Source organism: Durio zibethinus, chromosome 27, assembly GCF_047325235.1.
Source record: "Durio zibethinus cultivar Kanyao isolate XHJ-2024 chromosome 27, ASM4732523v1, whole genome shotgun sequence".
Lineage (NCBI taxonomy): Eukaryota > Viridiplantae > Streptophyta > Magnoliopsida > Malvales > Malvaceae > Durio > Durio zibethinus.
Genome location: NC_143188.1, coordinates 3,969,069 through 3,989,625, shown reverse-complemented (window position 1 = coordinate 3,989,625; position 20,557 = coordinate 3,969,069). Strand labels below are relative to the sequence as shown.

General features: G+C 26.1%; 2 pseudogenes across 1 annotated transcript; both read left to right on the top strand.

The window, feature by feature from the left end:
- Positions 1–12,090: 12,090 nt before the first annotated feature.
- Positions 12,091–14,919, top strand: LOC149510857 (protein ACCELERATED CELL DEATH 6-like; annotated as a pseudogene). The gene is made up of 3 exons (XR_016334647.1): positions 12,091–12,918; positions 13,096–13,562; positions 14,308–14,919. The product of XR_016334647.1 is annotated as a protein ACCELERATED CELL DEATH 6-like (transcript).
- Positions 14,920–18,256: 3,337 nt separating this feature from the next.
- LOC149510856 (uncharacterized) lies at positions 18,257–20,495 on the top strand (annotated as a pseudogene).
- The last annotated feature ends 62 nt before the right edge of the window (positions 20,496–20,557 follow it).

The window sequence follows — 20,557 nt, the reverse complement described above, 5'->3', positions numbered from 1 at the left end:
GATAAAATATGTGTCATCATATATCTAACAATGAAATGCGGTTATATTTTAGTACGAGAGAATTTTCTTTTTACATAATAACATTACTATTTCATTTAAATTTAAAATTTTTTTGTTGAATAGATTCACAATAAGTTTATTATAATATTCCAAGACAAAAGTTCTAACTTCGTTTCTACTAGTAACAAAAATTCAATCATTGACAACTTCAAGCATAAAAAATTATCAATGATTGACAATTAAATTATCATTATTTATTACCATGTTATCAATATTTTACTATTAAGCTATCAATATTTGATTATTAAATTATCAATAATTTACTACTAAATTAGATGGATAATTTGATTTTGACTTATGCTATAGGGATTAAGTATGTTGTATCATGTTATGGAAGACTAATAAAACTTATAATTTTATGATATTTTATTCCACTTTGTTATTTGAGAATCTAATTTTGGGAATAGGGTTTGCACCATCAAATGATTCCAATCATTTTTTTCTTTTTGCTCTTCTGGAAATGTTATGCATTCTTATGATTTAATTTGCTTACTAATTATGAATAAATTTGTTTTTTTTATTGAAGAAAAATGATGAGTGTAATCATGTGTGTATGTGTGTGTATATATATATATATATAATATTGAATTAGTATTTAACATACAGTCAGAATAAATTTTTAATTTCACAAATGAAATTAAGTAATTGACACATGTCCTTTTTTATTTAATTAATTTTTTTTTTATTTTTTAGATATAGCTTAAGGATATGTGTCACCCTATTAATCCTACTTGTATAGTCTAAAAATTACACTAACAATAGATAAAAAATTTATCATATTATAGAGTAAATAGCACACGTAATCCTTAAATTTTAGGTTAAATTTTATATTGGTCCCTAAACTTTAAAAAATTTTAATTGAGGGCTCAACTATCCCAACGTATAACAATATAGTCCCTTCATCTGCTGTATTGTCTAAAATTGACAAAAAATCTAGCATGGCATGACATTTAATCTTACAATCAAGGACAGATGTATTTTGGGCTTTTCACGTAGGTTGAATGGGTGTGGTCTCTTTTCTTCAGGCCCAAATGGCATCGTTTGTATGGAGTAAAAAATTTCAAAATCAACAGTTTTTTATTTTCATTCTAAGCTTCCCTTTCTTGTCCAACTTTTTTTCTAAATTTCCTCTTTTTCAAATGTAATCAATATTAATAGTATTAACCCAAATGCCAATGCCTACCAACACAAAGCTATCCACCGTTTCCATTGTTGACCATCAGTCATGCTAGTGACCACCGTCGGTCTCCGTGCTTATGCCAAAAAGTTTTTTCAAATCCCCTATTCTTTTCATTGACTAAAACCTAACTACAACGCAAATCTAATGAATTTGGCTTTTTTTTTTTTTGTTTGGAAAACCTAAACAGAACCACCAGACTTTGAAAAATTTTATTACCAAACCCTTCTTTTGTGATGCCTCTCTTTCTATATTCAGCTTTTATTTAATCTTAATGGATTATGTTTTTTAGGTTGAAGCTCTTGATTTTTTACAAACTAGTTTAGCTAATGGTCAATTATCAGATGTAGTTACTTATGGGTTATAAGTATGGATGATTTTGGGTATGGTTGCTGGTGTTGTGGGTTTTTACTATATTGGAGATTGTGGATTGAATAGTTGGTGGTTTTTTTATTGGTGATTTTTGGTGGGTTTTTGGGTATAGGTTTGATGGATTTTCTATTTGGAGGCCAATTGAATTTGTTGTAAAATTGCTTTAAGTCTATTGCTGAATTGCTTCCCCCTATGTATTGTTTGATGTGTGCTTGATTACTTTTGTCTTTGATTGCTTGTTATCTGTCTCTCTAACTGTTTGAATCCTTATTTAGTTGAGAATTCTTTTGCTTAAAATCAAGGACAGAATATTAACCTTACATGTAATGCCACGCTTATAAAGGTATGTGTTATGCCACGTTGGATTTGTATCATACCACATTGGATTTTCCATCAATTTAAACGATTTAGCAGACGGAGGAATTACATTGATACATGTTTGGACAACTAAGGACTCAATTAGAACTTTTTAAATTTAGGAATCAATAAAAAATTTGATCCAAAGTTTTGGGATCGCGTGTGCTATTAATTCCATATTATAGTAAAAAAAATACATGGATACCTAATAATGATCATTGATTTTTAATATATATTACATCATATATAACACTTGACATATCACCCAATGATCCCTTGCAAGTAATTTTTTTTATTTTTTAATTTTATAATGATAATGATTTATTTTCATATTTATAATAAATATTGTAATTAATTCAAGTAGTATTTGGTAGATAGACTATAGACAATTAGCAAATTTTTTATCACAAAATATGTTTGACATTTGACATTTTTATTTTTTAGTGAATTATTGTTAGTTATATTGAGTTTTTTTTTCACTATTAATTATATTGAGTTTGATTTGAATTTTTATTTAATTTTATTTTACATTATATAAGTGAAATTTGTTGTTTTTTTGTTGTTACCAGCTATTAGCCCTAATTTTTAGAAGTGTTAATTTTGTATTAATGTTCATAGGCATTGGGGTTGGATGGGAATTAATTTTTTGTTTTTATATTAAAATTTGATATTTTAGATTTATATTTGATATTTTTTTAAAGTTCAATAATGATTGTTCAATTAAAAGTTTATTTTATTATTTAATTTTTGAGTTTTAGTTGTTATAGATTAGAGGTGTTCGTGGGCCCTGTTAGATCAAGTTCGGGTCAAGTTCATGCTGAGTATTAATAGTTTATATGCTTATTTAAGTCTGACTCTACCAGATATTTCATACTTCAAAATTTTCCCAAACTGACTCAAATTAAAAATAAAATCTCAAACCCACTCATTAAAATTAATTTATATAATAACAATTTTTAAGAAATCCTTGTTTATAAAAATAAAATATAAAATAAAAATTCACATATATATATATACTGATATAATTATAATATTTTAATTACATATATTTTATTTGAATGGGGTTGAGACGAACTTGGGTTTTAATTCTATTGTCTAAGATCTAACCTGAAATTTAAACGGGCTTAAAAATTATGTCCAAACCTGTTTAATGGGTTTAATTTTTTATCCAAACTCTTTCAAAACTTACGTGAACCTTCGGGTTTAGGCAAGTTGGTTGACGCTTGAACATGTCTATTATGGACTTATTGGGTCTTAATTTTGTAGATGCAATTTTTAAATTTGATATGATGATAAATTAGTGTTGGTTGAGTATTAATATTTATTAGTGTGATGCCCCTGATTTGCTATGGTTGTTTTTTTTTTTTCTATTTCTTTGATAAAAAATTTAATAAATTATCAAACATAAAAAAAAAATAATAACAATTCAAGTATTAAGACAATGACAAACGATTTAATTCAAATATCTTTCTAATTCATAGTAATAATTTTGTCAAAATAGTAGTAATAACATAGATAAAATATACACCATAAGTTGTACTAAGATATTTAATTTGCATTAAACATTTTTATTCTAAGATGAAGTATGCATAGGGATGTCAATGGGTCAGGTTGGGTGGGATTTTTGTTTGTCCCGAATTTATCTTAACTTTATATCTATAATATTCGAATTCGACTTTTTTTAAAAATTTTTTATACTCAAACTTGATTCGATTTGATATTATATAAAATTATACTCAATTTGATCCAAATTAATAAAATATTATTTTTTAAATATAAATATAAAATTAAATAACTATATAAATATATAATTAAATAAATAATTAAAAATAATTATATATATAAATGGTCGAGTTGAGGCAGATTTGCCTAAAACCTTACCTCAAATTTTTTTACTATTAATTGACTCGAAATCCAATTTAAAAAAAAAATCAATCATAAAAGTCGAATTGAATCAAAATTTATTAAGTACGAGTGGGGCTGTCATCTCTAAGTATGCAAGCCATATCTATTTAGGTTTTGCCTAAATTTGACCAAAAATTACACCATTAAAAACAACTTTTGTTATAGATGTAGAACATTAAAATAAAAAAAATTCAAATAATCAACTATAAAGGAAAATCAACATAAACAACAAAAAACACAATCAATTTAATTCATAAATACTTAGGATTCTTTTCATACTTAAGGTATAAAAGATTACTCAACGCTCAACCTTATTATCCAAAACCCAAAAAAAAATCTCACCCAAATAGACCAAAAATAATAACCCAAATATCCCAAAGCCCAAAGCTCATGCTTTTTATTACCCAAGCAGCCGCTGCATAGTTCATCTCTCATATCCAAAAAAATTATACACATGTCCTTCTCTAACCCCCTAGGGATATTTTTAATATAGGGTAGCATAAACATATATTTTTAATTTAGATATTTGGAATTTTTAAAATTTAATAATAATTGTTGAATTAAAAAACTTAGTATAAATGAAAGTTTGGTAAATTTTCAAATATTGAATAGTAAAATGGGTTGGTGTGCGTGAAATTTTTTAAAATTTTAGATGTTGAATCAAAAGAAATATGTTATTATGGTCAAATTGTAAGAAAATAAATTAAATTATGTTACGTGTTATGAATAACATATAATTAGTCTTTATCCCGTATTTCATGCCAGGTGACATGATTTCATTGGCTTGCATATTAGAAATGCTTCATGAAAATTAAATTATATAAATATCATTAAATTGATTAAAGTTGTTAACTATATATAAAGGATTGTGAAATTTAAAAGTACATTATGATGAATAAATTAAATATGATTCAAAAGTTCCAATATTCATTATTTTTAGTTTTCAAACACAATTATTTTAACTCTTAATTATGATATCTTAAGTTTAGGCATGATTTTAAACATATCTGTGTTTAAAAATTTTGAATTACATATATAAACACAAATATTATCCTTTGTCTCTGTTCAATTGTTTATTTTATTCCACTATGTTTTTTGGTACACATGATGTACATTTTTGTTATCTTATGATCCATGATATTGAGACAACAATATCCAAGAGTCTCACATAAGAAACAATCAATTGGAAAATGTCATTCGAAGTCCTCTTCTAATTTTAAGTGGTTATGAGAAATTTTCTTGCTAGATATAATAAATAAAGGTTGTCGATACGAATTTCATCATAGCAAGTTTGATTTTTTTTCCTTTGAAATTGATAAGGTTTAGGTATAATAAAAACATTTCAAATATTGATGATAATTAACTTATTATGATTTTTTTTTTCTAAAAATGAAAAATATATATATATATATATTGTTGTTTAGAAGTAATTAAAGCTGTTCATGAGGAAGGCTGCCATTATGAACTGAAAACCTGCACAAAATTTAAAAAAACTTCGACATAAATATTAAAAACTTTAAAAGGGTCTGAATAAATAAATAAGGCCGATTAAAAAATATGACGAAGCTTGTGTTTCATCATTTAAGACTCAGGCTAGGTCCAGCTCAATTTGAAAATTAAAAAATATTTTTATTATAATGGAATAAAGTTTATTTGCTTTATTTTTTTAATAATGGATAAGACGTATTTGTTCTATTACTTATAATAAAACAAAACCTAATTTTTTCTTTACGTAAAACATTAAAATAATGATCCAAATTTAAATTGCATTTAAAAAAATTAAATTAGATCCAAGCCCAAATAAGTCATAATTCAATTAAAATTAATTAAATTAGTTAAATTAATAATTTACAAAAAAAATATTTTTCTTAACTTTAAATACTAATACTTTAAGCGGGCTTTGGCTTTATTGTTACATATAGGAACGGACTTAGCTAAAAAATGAGGCATGAAAAATTGGCTAGGCCATGCCTAAATTTGCTTAAAATATTGAAATATCATGTTAAGTTTGACCCAAACTCGACTCAACCTGGCCTATGAATAGTTCTAGAAGTAATCACAAACATAGCTTTTTTATGGATAAATTATCAATAATATTCTCTCTAATAAAAATAAATTTTCTTTTATTACCTTTTAAAATTATTTTAAATAATTAATCTCGAAATTATCACATATAAAACATTTCATTTAAAAATACTATAATTAGAAATCTAATATAGTATTATCTTTTTTTCTTTTCATAATTTAACCAAACAAAAATTGTAATCAATTTATTCTTTTTTTTCCCGTATTTGATTTCAGTAGTCGAAACAAAGGAACAAAGTATCATTTACTTTCCTTTAAAAATTGTTATTTTCCTTTCTTTTCCTTTGATTTACTTTGCTAACTTCAATCTAAACATAGAATAATATTTTTTTTTGAAAGAATATAAACTAATATATTATATATTAAAACAATCCGCAAAGAGTTATTTAACTGTCACGTGATAAGCCATTTGTAGAGATATCAATGGATAGGGTATGAGATGGGTAAAATATTCTCTATCCTTATCTTTAGATTTTTATATTATATCAATTTCAGTATTAATATCCAACAAGTATTTCAAATTTATCCTCATTCCTACGAGAATTTAATAGATATAAGTAATCCCTATATCCATAGCTTTTTTAAAAAATAAAAAATTATTTTTTTAGTTTTTTTTTATTTTTTCTTTATATTTATGTAATTTTTTTATAAATATATAAATATAAAATTTTGAAAATATTAATTTTAATTAATCTAAAATAATAGTTTATATTATTTAATAAAATATCTATTTACTAAATATATAAAAATATATATGTAGGATATGAGTACGAGACAAAAGCTATATTATTTGCCTCCATTCTTGTATTTGATAAAAATTTAAAATCATACCCGTTCCAATCTTTGTCCCATAATGTAATATTTATCTTCATCCTTATTCAGATAAAAAGTCAGATTCCCTATTGCATTTGGGTAAAATTAACATCCCTTGCTATTTGCAATCTTCGTGTGATAGCTTTTTTAAAATTTTTTTTTATTTTACTAAGGAAGAGGAAATTAAGAAACAAGGAAGGAAGGGTTGCCACTAGTAGTGGCATTAATCTCTTTACAATTAAAAAACAAACTAAGAATATATATAAAAAAATTCTTAAAATTCTATATTATAACTTATATCAATATAAGAATAAGCCTAAAAAACTTTAAGATTAATTAGCATTATCAACCTACAATTACATAATCAAGAAAAAAAAAAAAAACAACATAAACAAAAAAAAAAAAATCCACCAAATCTAAATCCAAAATTTTAAAAACTTTTTTCTTTTCCTTGAATCCTAAACACTAAAAACAAAAAAAAAAATTGATTTCAACCTCAACAACCAGTAAGGATGTTAATTTTACCTATAGCTAGTGGGAAACTTAACTTTTTATCTGAATAGAGATGGAGATAAGTATTATATTGTGGGGATGAAAACAAAGATATGTATGATTTTGAATTTTTTATCAGATACAGAGATGAAGATGTGTATTATAGTACCTGTCTCACCTATAATTTACATATATATAGTAAATAGATTTTTTATTAAATAATATATATTATTATTTTAGATTAATTAGAATTAATAAATTTTTATTTAAAAATATATATTAATATATTTAAGAAAAATTACATAAATATGTAAGACAAAAACAAAAAAACTAGAAAAATAAATTTTTATTTTTATTTTTATTTTTAAAAATCTACAAGTATGAGAATTACCCATATCTCTTAAATATATCAGAAAATGGAAATGGAATAGGTTCAACATAATATATGAGTACGGGAATATATATAATATAAAAATCAAAAGATGAGAATTAAAATATCCTACCCTCTTTATATGGTACTCATTAATATCCTTAATAACTAGAAAAAAAGACCACGATCAACAAAACAAAACAAAAACAATCATAATGATTTTTTTCTCTTTGATTAGCTTTTGAGTTTAGGGAATTTTAAGAGATTCTTTATTTTCTTCTTTTCTCTTGCATTTCCTTTTTCCTTTTTTTTCATTGTTTTTTCCTTTTTTTTTTCTTCACTACTCTTCTATTTCTTTCTTTAATCACATCTCTTTATCTTTCTCATTTCAACCACCATAACTTTGTTGTTGTATTTGTGAAGGTTGTTCGCATCTTCTCCTTTTTGTTTTTTCCTTTTCAACTTACCCTATCCTTTTCCTTCCACCAAAAATCCATTTGTTCCCATCTTACTCAAAGCTTACTCAAATGCTACCAACAATATCAAATTGATCAATACTTTTAGATTTTTATTATTTTATTTGGGTTTTTATGAGATTGTCTAATTTGTTGAATTTGAGGTATGGGTTTTGGTGCGTGAATAATGATTTGGAATATGATGAAATATTGGTTGTCTTTAAGTATGATGAAAATGAGAATTTGATCGATAAGAATTTTGTTTTTAACCACAAATTTTATAAGTTTGTTCAAATGCAAGAAAATGAAAAAAGTTTTTGATTGGAGAGAAATTATGAGATTTAAATTTCTTTAGTGGTTGTGGATTGGCTCGTTGGATGCTTTGAACATTGTTATATGAATAATTTTTTTTTTGGTTTTTTATTGGATTAAAAAAATAGTAAGATATTGACTATGCAAATATAAAAAATTAGTCTTAATGGAAAAAAAAAAAACTTTTTGAGATAGATTTGTTTTATAAAGAAGTATGAAACTAAAATTTTAAACCTTTTTTGAAGGATGTGTGAAAGCATTGATACAAAGATCGTAAAGAAGATAAACAGAAGAAATAATAATAATAAAAAAAGATAAACCCAAAAAAGTATGAAAAAAAAAAAGACACATAGGTAAGTTTGGAGATTCGTATATTTTTATAATATAAAAATTAAAATTCATATATTTGTATAATGTTTTATATAAAAATTATGTGTGAAAATTTATATTGACATGAAAATAAAAAAATATATTTTTTTTATTTTGTTAAATCAATATATAATTATTATTAAAATTTTAAATCGTATTATTTTTATATTTTTTTATCATATTTATATTATATAACTATATCATATTTTATATTAACACCTTTATAAGTAGGAGAAGAAGACAATGTGAAAATCATGTGGGTTGGAGCATTAAGGAAAAATTGAAGGAAATGAGTCACATGGAAGTTAAATATCACATCTTAAACATCAAGAGTGAATTTTATTTTGCCTCTAACTGCAACATATTTTCTGAGTTTGCCTTTTTTTTATAAAAATATTATGGATGCTTTTATATATATATATATATATATATATATATAAATTCTTTAAATAGTACATTGATTTTTACGTGACAACCTATTTGACAGAGATAGGGTAGTTTTTTATATAAAAAATTATGAGTTTTTATTTTTAATTATTTTTTAAATTAAGTAAAAAATTGCAACATGGTAATTTTTTAAAATACCACTATTATTTTTATTTTTAGGTTAAAATACAAAAAAAGTAAAAATGTAGAATGAGAAAATGAAAAATTAAAACAAAAAAAATTTTATAAAGAGTTAAACCAAACAGTTACAAAATTTTCTTCTTTTTTTTTAAAGACTATTGTTATTTTTATTCTTTCCTAAAGTTAAAATACAAAAGAAAAAAAAGAAAGAAAGAAATTAAAGATATGAAAAGTTCTAAGAGAAAAAAATAAAAAATTCAAGAAAAATTGCAAAGAATTAAATCAAATTGGATACAAATATTAAAATTTTTTAAAAATTCAAACCCAATACGCAAAATGTTTGGTTTGCAAAAATTCAAATCAAAATCCAAATACCCAAAACTTTAAACTAAATTTTGATTCTCTCTTTTTTGTTTTAAATCTATAGTTCAAAATTTTCAAGTTTATAAAAATTATAAATAAATCAAATAATTACAAATAATAAAAATTACAAAAATAATGTAAGAAATTTCTCTAAATCATAAAAATTTCCAAAAATTGTTACATAATCAAACATGGCGAGAAGTAATAAAATAAATAATAAATAAATCCACAATTTAAACAACTTTCAAGAAAAAATTCTTTAAATCAGAAGATAAACCATTAAAAGAGGATATGAAGTGAGAAATGAGTAATTTCATGATTAAATCATCAAAGGCGCGATAAAGAAATGAAAAGTGATGATGGAAGACCAGACCTAATTTGGATCAATCTTGTTGGACTGAATAAATTTGAGTTAAATTCAATAATAATTTGGATATTTTCTAACCCATTTTAATTTTTAATTTTTAACTATTTAATTTTTCATTTTATGCATGATTTAAATTTAAAAAATTACTTAAAAAGGATAAGAATATAGTAAAAAAATAAATATTATTATTTTATTTTTTAAAAAATTAATGTTTGAAAAAAAATTATGTTAGTTTTATTATTAATACTGGAATGCGTCTTATGCTTTGTTGCAGTATTTTTTAAAATAATTTTAATTTAAGAAAAAATTAAATTAATTACAAATAAATTATCCCCGAAATAAATTTATCAAAATAATTTGTTGGAAAAGAAATACAAAATGCTCCGTCAGTTTTCAACTCAAATTTGAGAAAATTAATTTTTATTTAATATAATTATATATTTAATTGAAATTCATTATTTAAAAATTTTAATCTCTATTTTTATACTCCATACTGACAGGCATAAAAAAATTAACAGATTTTGTGAGTAGAAAAAATCTTTTATTTTAATTTTTTATATATGTTTTTTCATCCATTATTTATTATTTACCATATATCATTTTTTAAAATTTTATAACTTTAATTTTCTTTTTAATTTATTTTTATTTTATTCTTTATGAATTTAACTAATTTTCATGTTTAAAAATTTTAAGACTTTAAAAATTTATTTTTGGTAGAGTTAATAAAAATCAACTGATCTTTAAAATTTATTTTAAAAATTTATTTAATTCTCATTTTAAAAATTTCTAAGACTTCATTCATACTTTGGTGAATTCAATAAAATTCTCGTCACTTAAAATTTTATTTTAGAAATTATCATTATTTCTAGTCAAGCTTTATCATTGAATATTTAAATGAATAAATTATCCTATATTTTAATATACTTCTTGCAAACTTGATTTTTCAAAATATAATTCAATAAATTAACATAATACAAAACAAAATAGATTAAAAAACAAAAAATGTAAATTAATATAATTCAAAGAATTTTTTTTTAATATTTTTCTTTGGTGAATTAATTTGAAATTGAAATTGACTTGGACTTGAATTAATTTCAACTTGATCTTGGACTTGGGACACTTGAATGATGCCCAAAGTAGAAGGTTCAATTTCTGATCTCAAAGGCATGCGTCAATGGGATAAAATAATAATTTTTATATTAGACATGTGCCAAACAAAAAATCTTTATAAGGTTCTTTTAATATATAATTATTATAGATTATTTTTTATAAATATTATTTTTATTCAATTTAAGATTCTCATATTTTCTTTTTAATGGGATCAATTTATCCTCAAATTTTCGTTTCCATAGGATCAATATATGGCTTATCCTATATTAATGCATGTATTATAAAAGAATTTCTAACAATTTCGGTCTAACGACAATCTGGCTACCCGTTGTGTTTGGCACATGCATGCGTCCAACTTAATTCTTTTTGCACTCTATATTATGTTATTTTTTTACTCTAATTAAATTCAAAATATTACTATAAATGAAATTATATTATATATTTCACCTAAAATTTATTTTTTAAATCACAACACAGAATTTGTAAGTTCTATTATTTAAAAGTGTAAGCTATATATTGAACTTTATAGAATTAATTATAATATAATAATTATTAATGATATGTTCCGAATAAAAAATGATTGAACAAGCAAGAAACGTGTAATTTTTTAGGACAAAATAACACAAGTACAAAGTTAAATGTTAATAAAGCATAAAGCAAGATTATGCCAAAGTACATATGTTCAAGTAAGGAATTTATATAATTTTTTTGGACAAAATAACACAAGTACAAAGTTAATGTTAATAAAGCATAAAGCAAGATTATTCCAAAGTGCATATATTATTTACTGATTGTTAAAGTAAGGAATTTATGCATGTTACTTTCTTGTTTAATACTTTTGTCTTGATGGAAGGATATATATTGTAATTGATAGGCAAGCAGGAGTGATTATCTCCATTTGATTCAAAGTAAAGCTGTGTGCAATAGATCAAGTAGGAGCCCCAGAAATGGATCCCTCGTCATACCACGTTATTTCCTCTGAGATTAGTGAAGATAGTCCACCTGATCAGCCGGCAGCTAAGAATATCACTTGCATGGACGTTGATTTGTATAAGGCTGCAGTACGTGGAAAAATTGAAGCATTCAATGATTACCAAGGGCTTGAGCTTGAGTCGCTACGGACCCCAAACCGCAACACGGTGCTCCATGTTTACTTAGCATCCAATTATCCTGTTGATGTGTTGGATTCGGACGACAAACTTCGAGCATTTTTGCACTCAGTAATTAGGATTACTGGGCTTCGTGTGTTGGTCCAAACTGAAAATAGGAAATGCACAACCGATTTTATCGAACAAATCCTTAACAAGTGTCCATCACTACTACAGCAACCCAATGGTCTGGGTCAAACTCCATTACACATAGCTGCAAGGTATGGCCATTCTAATATTGTGGAATTTCTTATTAATTATCAGAAAGAAGCTTCTCATGGAGACCTAGAGAACCAGCGATCTGAATTGGAAGCAGTCAGGGAGATGCTTAGAAAGACGGATACGGAATCCAACACGGCTTTACATGTAGCAATTCGGCATGGCCATGATTCAGTGGGTGCAGGAATTGCTGAAGTTTAAAGACCCTGATTTTTCATATTCTGCCAATAGAGAACAGGAGACTCCACTTTACATGGTAGCGAGGAGAGGGTATCAGTCTTTGCTGGATATGATGTTAAAAAGATTCGAATCAGCAGCTCATGGTGGCCCTTACGGTAGAACAGTTTTGCATGCAGCAGCTATGGCCGGAGATGCAGGTAAGTTGTTCATCAATAGTCGTTATTGTTTGGAATAAATAACATATTGCCCCCCTTGTTTCTAACCCTGACTCCCTCCTAGTACTTAAAAAAAAAAAACTTAAAAACAAGTTTTTTTTTTTATGAAAATAAGTAGTTTAATTATTGACATTTTTTTTCCCACTTTCTTGGTTTTAGAGGCAACAAGAATATTATTAGAAAAGAAAGGAAATTTGACAACGGAAACAGATGAAAATGGACAGACCCCTCTTCATTATGCTGCACACTTAGGTCACTATTCAGTCGTGAAGGAGTTGTTAAAACATGATAAGTCTGCAGCCTATGTAGCCGATAAAAAATGGGAGATGACAGCCCTTCTTATGGCAGCCAGGCAAGGCTATGTAAAAATAATAAGAGAGATTATCTCCTGTTGTCCAGATTGTTGTGAAATGGTGGACAAAAGAGGTTGGAATTTACTTCATTTTGTGGCGTTTAGATACGGAGGTCCTGACTTCAGAGAATTTGTAACAGGTGATGGTGAGACTTTTCTACATAAACTAATCAGATATCTTAGAGATAAGAAAGATGCCCGTGGAATAACGCCTGGACAAGTTGCTGAGTTTCGATCTCTCCTGTCAATATTTAAACAGCCTACTAAGCAAATGGTAAGTCCGTTGAACTCCTGCATATATATGCCTTACAGTTAGAAATGGCCTAGCACACAGTACAGCAACGCCTTTCTAATTACCTAATTAATTAACCGAATAATTTTCGTAAGAAATGACGACTCCTGCCTGACTGGGTATTCTGTAACTTTAACCGGTAATTTCATACATTGTTATATACTCTTAATCCAGAAAACCAAAAAAAAAAAAAAATGTTGTTCATAGTATCTTGTGGGAAACTTTTAGATAGATATAGATCCTAGTTTAATATGAAAAAAAGCCTATTTGAATTTTTAATATTTTACCTAAATTTTTTAAAAATAATTTTTGCTTGATACAAATCAAGATAAAAGTATATAGTGAATTTTGAAAAATGTAGATAAAATTAATCTTTGCAATAATTTTTAAACATATCTGAAAGATTTTTATGATTAAATAATTTAATAAATAAAGTTATTTGATAAACAATTAAAATTATTTGAATAAAATTTATATTTTAGATTTTAATTTTAATATTTTTTATATTTGATAAATTTAAAATTATTCAATTTGTAATTAAAATTAGTTTTAGTCTTTAAAACAACTATCATAGGTGTTATGCAAAAAAATTGTTCACATATATGTTTATGTAGTAAATCTTTTAAGGTATGCATTTACTAATTATATATATAAATATATATACGTATGTATGTATGTATGTATCTATATATATATGTATGATACTGATAATCAACTAATGTGATAGGAACAAATTGCAAATTTGGTGAAAAATATTGTGGACGAAGAAGTGGCGGGGGAACCAGTTCTTCCCATTCTAGGTAATAATCTGTCGTTGTTCCGCCTTTTTAGTAGCGATGAGAAGGCAAGAGAATCTCATTTATTAGTGGCAACACTTATAGCAACCGTCACATTCTCAGCAGCAATAGCTGTTCCAGGTGGTTACAAGAGTGAGAAAGGCCCAGACCAAGGCACTCCTTTCCTCATTCGTGACACAGCCTTTAAAGCATTTGTTATATCAGATGCCCTGGCCTTTATTCTCTCTCTCACTGCTATCTCCATCCACTTTCAAGCCTCATATTTTATTTTTCCGAAGGCAAGGGATTTTCAATATACTGTGGCCGCTGACTGCATTGGGTATGCAGTGTGGGCCATCGTGATTGTTTTCAGCTCCGGCGCTTACGCAGTTTTACAACCTTCCCCGGGCCTTGCTATTGCCTCATGTTGTATCGGCGTCTTTTTTTGTCCTCAGTTTATTACTTTTTACCAACTCGGAAAACTAGCAATAGAACAATGTAAACAATATGTAACCTATGTGGTGTATTCGATTTGTAAAATGCAAAAATTTATGCCAAAATGAAAATATAATATATATTTTTTATTTTATTAAATTCATATATAATTATTACTAAAATTTTAAATCATGTTACCTTTATATTTTTTTCATATCAAGTCACTATATTACCATTCCTTTTCTTAATACTCATAATTTTACTAATTTATAAATATTTTAAATGTATTGTTATTTTTTATATTAAAAATCATAAAACAACAATTTTATAAATAATAAAAATTTTAATATAAAATATATACTGAACTTAAAATTTTTTTTTTTTCTAATCTCTATAAATATCCAAAGGAGACATAAAAACGAGCTTGGGGAGCATTATCTTTCATAATACACATATATCTAAATATAAAATTTTCATCCATAATACACATATATCTTTATGTAACACATATATCTAAATATAAAATTATCTTTCATAATACACATATATGTGTACCATCTTTCATAATATTTATACATAATTTTTATGTAACAACAATGTCATTACAAAAAATTACTTCAAATTAATAACAAAAATAATTATTCAATATAAAGATAATCTTTATAATTATTATAAAGAGTTTTCATATTTTGAAATTATTGTATAATTGTTTCATTATCAACATTGTCAAGACATTTTTTTGATATACGTAATCAAACTATCTCTAATTCAAGTATGTAATATATTTTTTTATTATATTCATTGCTAAAAAAATTCTTTGTATACTTTCAATCACAATTGGCAAATTAAGAGTTCTATAGAAAAAAAGCTATAGCTAAATAATATCTTTTTTGTGTTTGTTACATTTTGGTTAATCCTTTTAAAAACAAAAGACAAATATAACAATAACTTGACCCAATTTTTTTATACCAGATATTGACCCAATTTTACCGTAAACTATGTAAAATAATTCTACATTTTAGTGGATCGAGTCACTCCACTAGCAAGGTTTTCGCTACGCTCATGGGTAAAATATTGCCCCAAAAAAATGCATGTATAACATTAATTATTATTTTATAATAAAAATGCAATTAAAATGAAGTACTAAAACTTGTTCAAATTAGTTTAAATTTCATATTTGATTTATTTAACAAGATAAATAAAATTTATTAATTATTATTTTTAATGAGAAATTTACCAATTTTCTTTTGGTACATGTAATTGACAGCTAAAGAAGTTTTTTTTCATCTAATAAATTTCATCTCGTCATCCTATACTTCAAACCCGAAATGATCAGAAGTATTACCATAAATGAAATTATCAGAGGCATTTCATCTATAATTTTTATTTTAATTAAATTCAAAATATTACTATAAATGTTATTATCAGAAGTATTTCATCTATAATTTTTTTTTTTTACTATAACCTTATAATTTGTCAATCACAGCAAAGAATTCTATAAGTTCTATCACTTAAAAGTATGAACTTTATACTAAAATTTACATATTCTAAATTAATTATACTACAATAGTCATTAATAATAAGCTTTGAACAAAAATTGATAGAACAAGCAAGCAAAGTATAATTTTTTTAGGACAAAATAAGTACACAAGTACAAAGTTAAATGTTAATAAAGTATAACGCAAGTTCATGCCAAAGTACAATAAAGCATACAGCAAGATTATGCCAAAGTATATATATTATTTAATGATTGTTCAAGTAAGGAATTTGTGCATGTCAGTTTCTTGTGTAATACTTTTGTGTTGATGGGAAGATATATATTGTAATTGACAGGCAAGCAGGAGTAATTATCTCCATTTGGTTCAAAGAAAGCTGAGTGCAATAGATGAAGTAGGAGCCACAGAAATGGATCCCTCGTCAAAGTTCAAACCATGTTATTTCCTCCGAAATTAGTGAAGATAGTCAACTTGATGAGCCAGCAGCTAAGTTACATGAAGCCGATTTGTATAAGCTGCAGCACCTGGCGAAATGGAAGAAATCAGTATTTACCAAGAGCTTGAGTCACTTCGACCTCAAATTGTTAGGAATAATGATTCAAATCTCATAAAAAAATTATTTGAGATTTGTTAGATATTATTTTATAGACAAGAAAATTTGTAGAAGAAGAATTTTAAAAGGAAAAATATTCTTAATAGGCAAGTTTCTATGATTATAAATATGTGAAATCTTTGTAAGGTTAGGTATGAGAAAAAGATGTAATAAAGTTATAAAATTTTATAGGTAGACATATTATAAAACTATTAAAGATTTACGTCTTATGGATTTGTACGTTTGTTTATAAGTAGACTAAAGGTGTGTATGTTTGTTTGTAAGTGGACTAGAGGAGACTGAGAGGATCCACATAGGTATGATGTATGGGTGTATATGGGTATATATTTGGTTGTGTTAAAATGGTGCACATGGGTATATGTTTGTTTGGATTGAGAATACTCCATAGGACTAGAAGAGATTGAGAGGGTCTATGCGTATTAATTGTTGAACGGTTGATACGTTTTGATGTATGTTTGTAATTCTCTAAAATTAGTAGATCTTATTTCTTATCCATGGATATAGGTCGTTGGACCGAATCACGTTAAATTATTGTCTCTTATGTCTTTGATTAATTATTTAATTTCACTTTCGTTGGCTTGATTGATTGGAGACCATTGGGCTTAACAAATAGTATCAGAGCTGTGGTAATTCTTAACAAGTGGTATCAGGACTATGGTGATCCCCAACAAGTAGTATCAAAGCATAGTTCTAGACATGAGAAGAGACAAGCTTAGAGGAGCTTGATTCAAGAAAGAAGTTCGAGTTCATATTTTGAGAATCAGTTTGCATGAAGCATGAAGACACATAAGAGAAGATGATTATAAGACTTCCATTGTAGGTGGAACCAAGCATGTCTAGCATAAAGATAGATGATTGATGAAATTTGAGTCAAAGTGGAGATTGTTAGGAATAATGACTCAAATCCCATAAGGGATTTGTTTGAGATTTATTAGATATTACTTGATGGACAAAAAGACTTGTAAAAGAAGAATTTTAAAAAGAAAAAAATTTTTAATAGTCAAGTTTATATAATTATAAATAGATGAAGTCTTTATAAGTTTAAATATGAGAAAAAGATGTAAGATAGTTATGGGGTTTTATGGGTAGACACCTTATAAGACTACTGAATATTTATGTTTTATATGTGTGTATGTTTGTTTGTGAGTAGATTAAAGGAGACTAAGAAGGTACACATAGGTATGATGTATGGGTGCATATAGGTATGTGTTTGATTGTATTGAAAATATGCTTATGGGTATGTATTTGTTTGGATTGAGAATACTCCATAGGATTAAAGGAGATTGAGAGGGTCATGAGTATTGATTGTTGAGTAGTTGACACATTTTGATGTATGTTTGTAATTCTCTACAACTAGTAGATATTGTTTCTCATCTGTGGACATAGATCAGTTGAACCGAATCACATTAAATTATTGTCTCTTGTATGTTTGATTGATTATTTGATTTTACTTTCACTGGTGTTATTGGATTAGAAGCTTTTTGTTGCCCAACAACCACAACATGGTCCCAATTATCCTTTTGGTGAGTTGTTTCGGTACTGCAAATATGCAGCATTGTTTCGCATAGTAATCAGTTGTCTTGGTCTGCCGTTCCTCCGAAATGAAAATCGAAAACTCACAACCAGTTTTATCAAACAAATTCAAGTGTTCATCACCGCTACTGCAATCCAATGGTAAAGGTAAAATTCCATTACACATTGCAGCAAGGTATGGCCATTCTTCTATTGTCAAATTTCTTGTTACTTATCAGGCAAAAGCTCCTCATGGAGACATAGAGAAGCAGGAAATTGAATTAAAAGCAGTTTAGGGAGATGCCTAGAAAGACGGATATACAATCCAACTCAGCTTTACATGTACAGTTTCAGTCTGGCCATCTTCGAGTGGTGAAAGAATTACTGGTGTTCGAAGACCTTGATTTTTCATATACTGCCAATAGAAACCAGGAGACTCCGTTTTACACAACAGCTAGGAGAGGATATAAGAGCTTGCTGGTTGCGATATTAGATAAATTCAAATCACCGGCTATTGGCGGCCCCTACATTAGAACAGTTTGGGTTGCAGCAGCTATGGCTGGAGATGCGAGTAAGTTGTTCAGCAATATGGTTTTTTTATTTGAGGTTGTTTAAAACTAAGAGTACAGCATTTTACAAATAGATCATATGACTGATGGCATGGCGTTCATCAATTTTATCGTTGTTGTTTGGAATAAATAATGTATTGCATCCCTTTTTTTAAACCCCGACTTCCTCTCTAGCATTTTAAAAAAGAAAAACTCAAAAAACTAGGCTTTTGATCATGAAAAAATAGTTTAATTATTGACATTTTTTTCCACTTTGCTGGTTTAAGAGGCAACAAGAATAATACTAGAAAGAAGGGAATTTGAATTTGACAAAGGAAACAGATGAAAATGGACAGACCCCTCTTTATTATGCTGCACACTTAGTCGAGATAGAGCTGTTAAAATGGGTAAGTCTGCAGCCTATGGAGCTGATAAAAAAGTGGGATAATTCAATTTGTCTTATTTAAACTAAAGAATTATATCATAGACCGATGTATAATCATCTGAAGTAAATCTAAGCATATTATAATCGGTTAGTTCTTTTTATTTATATACATAATTAATTATGGACATTTAAAACTGAATAAAAGTGACAATAACATTGTTATAACATTTTTTTAAATGATTATATAATTTTAAAAACTTGATTGGAAGCAATACTAGTAAAAGTAAAAAAATGTATGTGTTTATTAAGATTTAGGAGACTAACATGGTATATACTAGAAATAACCACCCGGGGTGAATTTTTTTTCTGTAAAATTTTTTATTATTGTTTAATATTTTTTATTATTATAAATATATTATAATTATTTTAATATAAAAATAATATGTAATTGAATAGAGGCAATAGAGTAATTTTGGTTAATTATGATAAGAAAGATTTTTCGTTTTTATGATAAGAGATATATTATAGTAATTTTGTGTTTCAAACATAACTTAAAAGTATTATAATAATTTTGACCAATTATAATAATAAAAAAAACATTCCTATAATTATGATAGGAAAGTTATTATAATAATTTTGGTTAATCGTGATAGGAGGGTATTTATGTAATTATAATAATAAAGATATTATAATAACTCTAATCAATTATAATAGAGAATATTTTCGTAATTATAATAGTATGATTTTTCAATAATTATAATAAAAGCATATTGTAATAATTTTGATCGATTATGAAAAGAGAGATATTACAGTAAATTTGGACATATATCAAGCAATTATAAAATAATTATAAGGGCATAATGGTCATTTTGTTGGGGGGTTTACTTTTAATATACTGAAAGGTATTTAAGAAAAGCAAAACTTGAAGGAATAATTCTTGCGTGTTCATATCATTGTCCTATTAATTAAGTTCTAATTTTTGCAAAAGTATGCAAATTAAGAATCATCCTCTCGTTTGGCAGTTCCCTTTTTTAATTTCTTGATCAAAATACCTTCCATGATTCCCGCTTATGGATTCAGCCTTCAAACATAATTAACGCATAAGCAGTTGTTGATTGAAAATGAAGAAATTGTTGAAGATTGCATATAAAATAACAAGCAAGGTCAGGTCCTTTTTCATATCGACGTCCAAAGGGAATTGTTAGCCGTAGA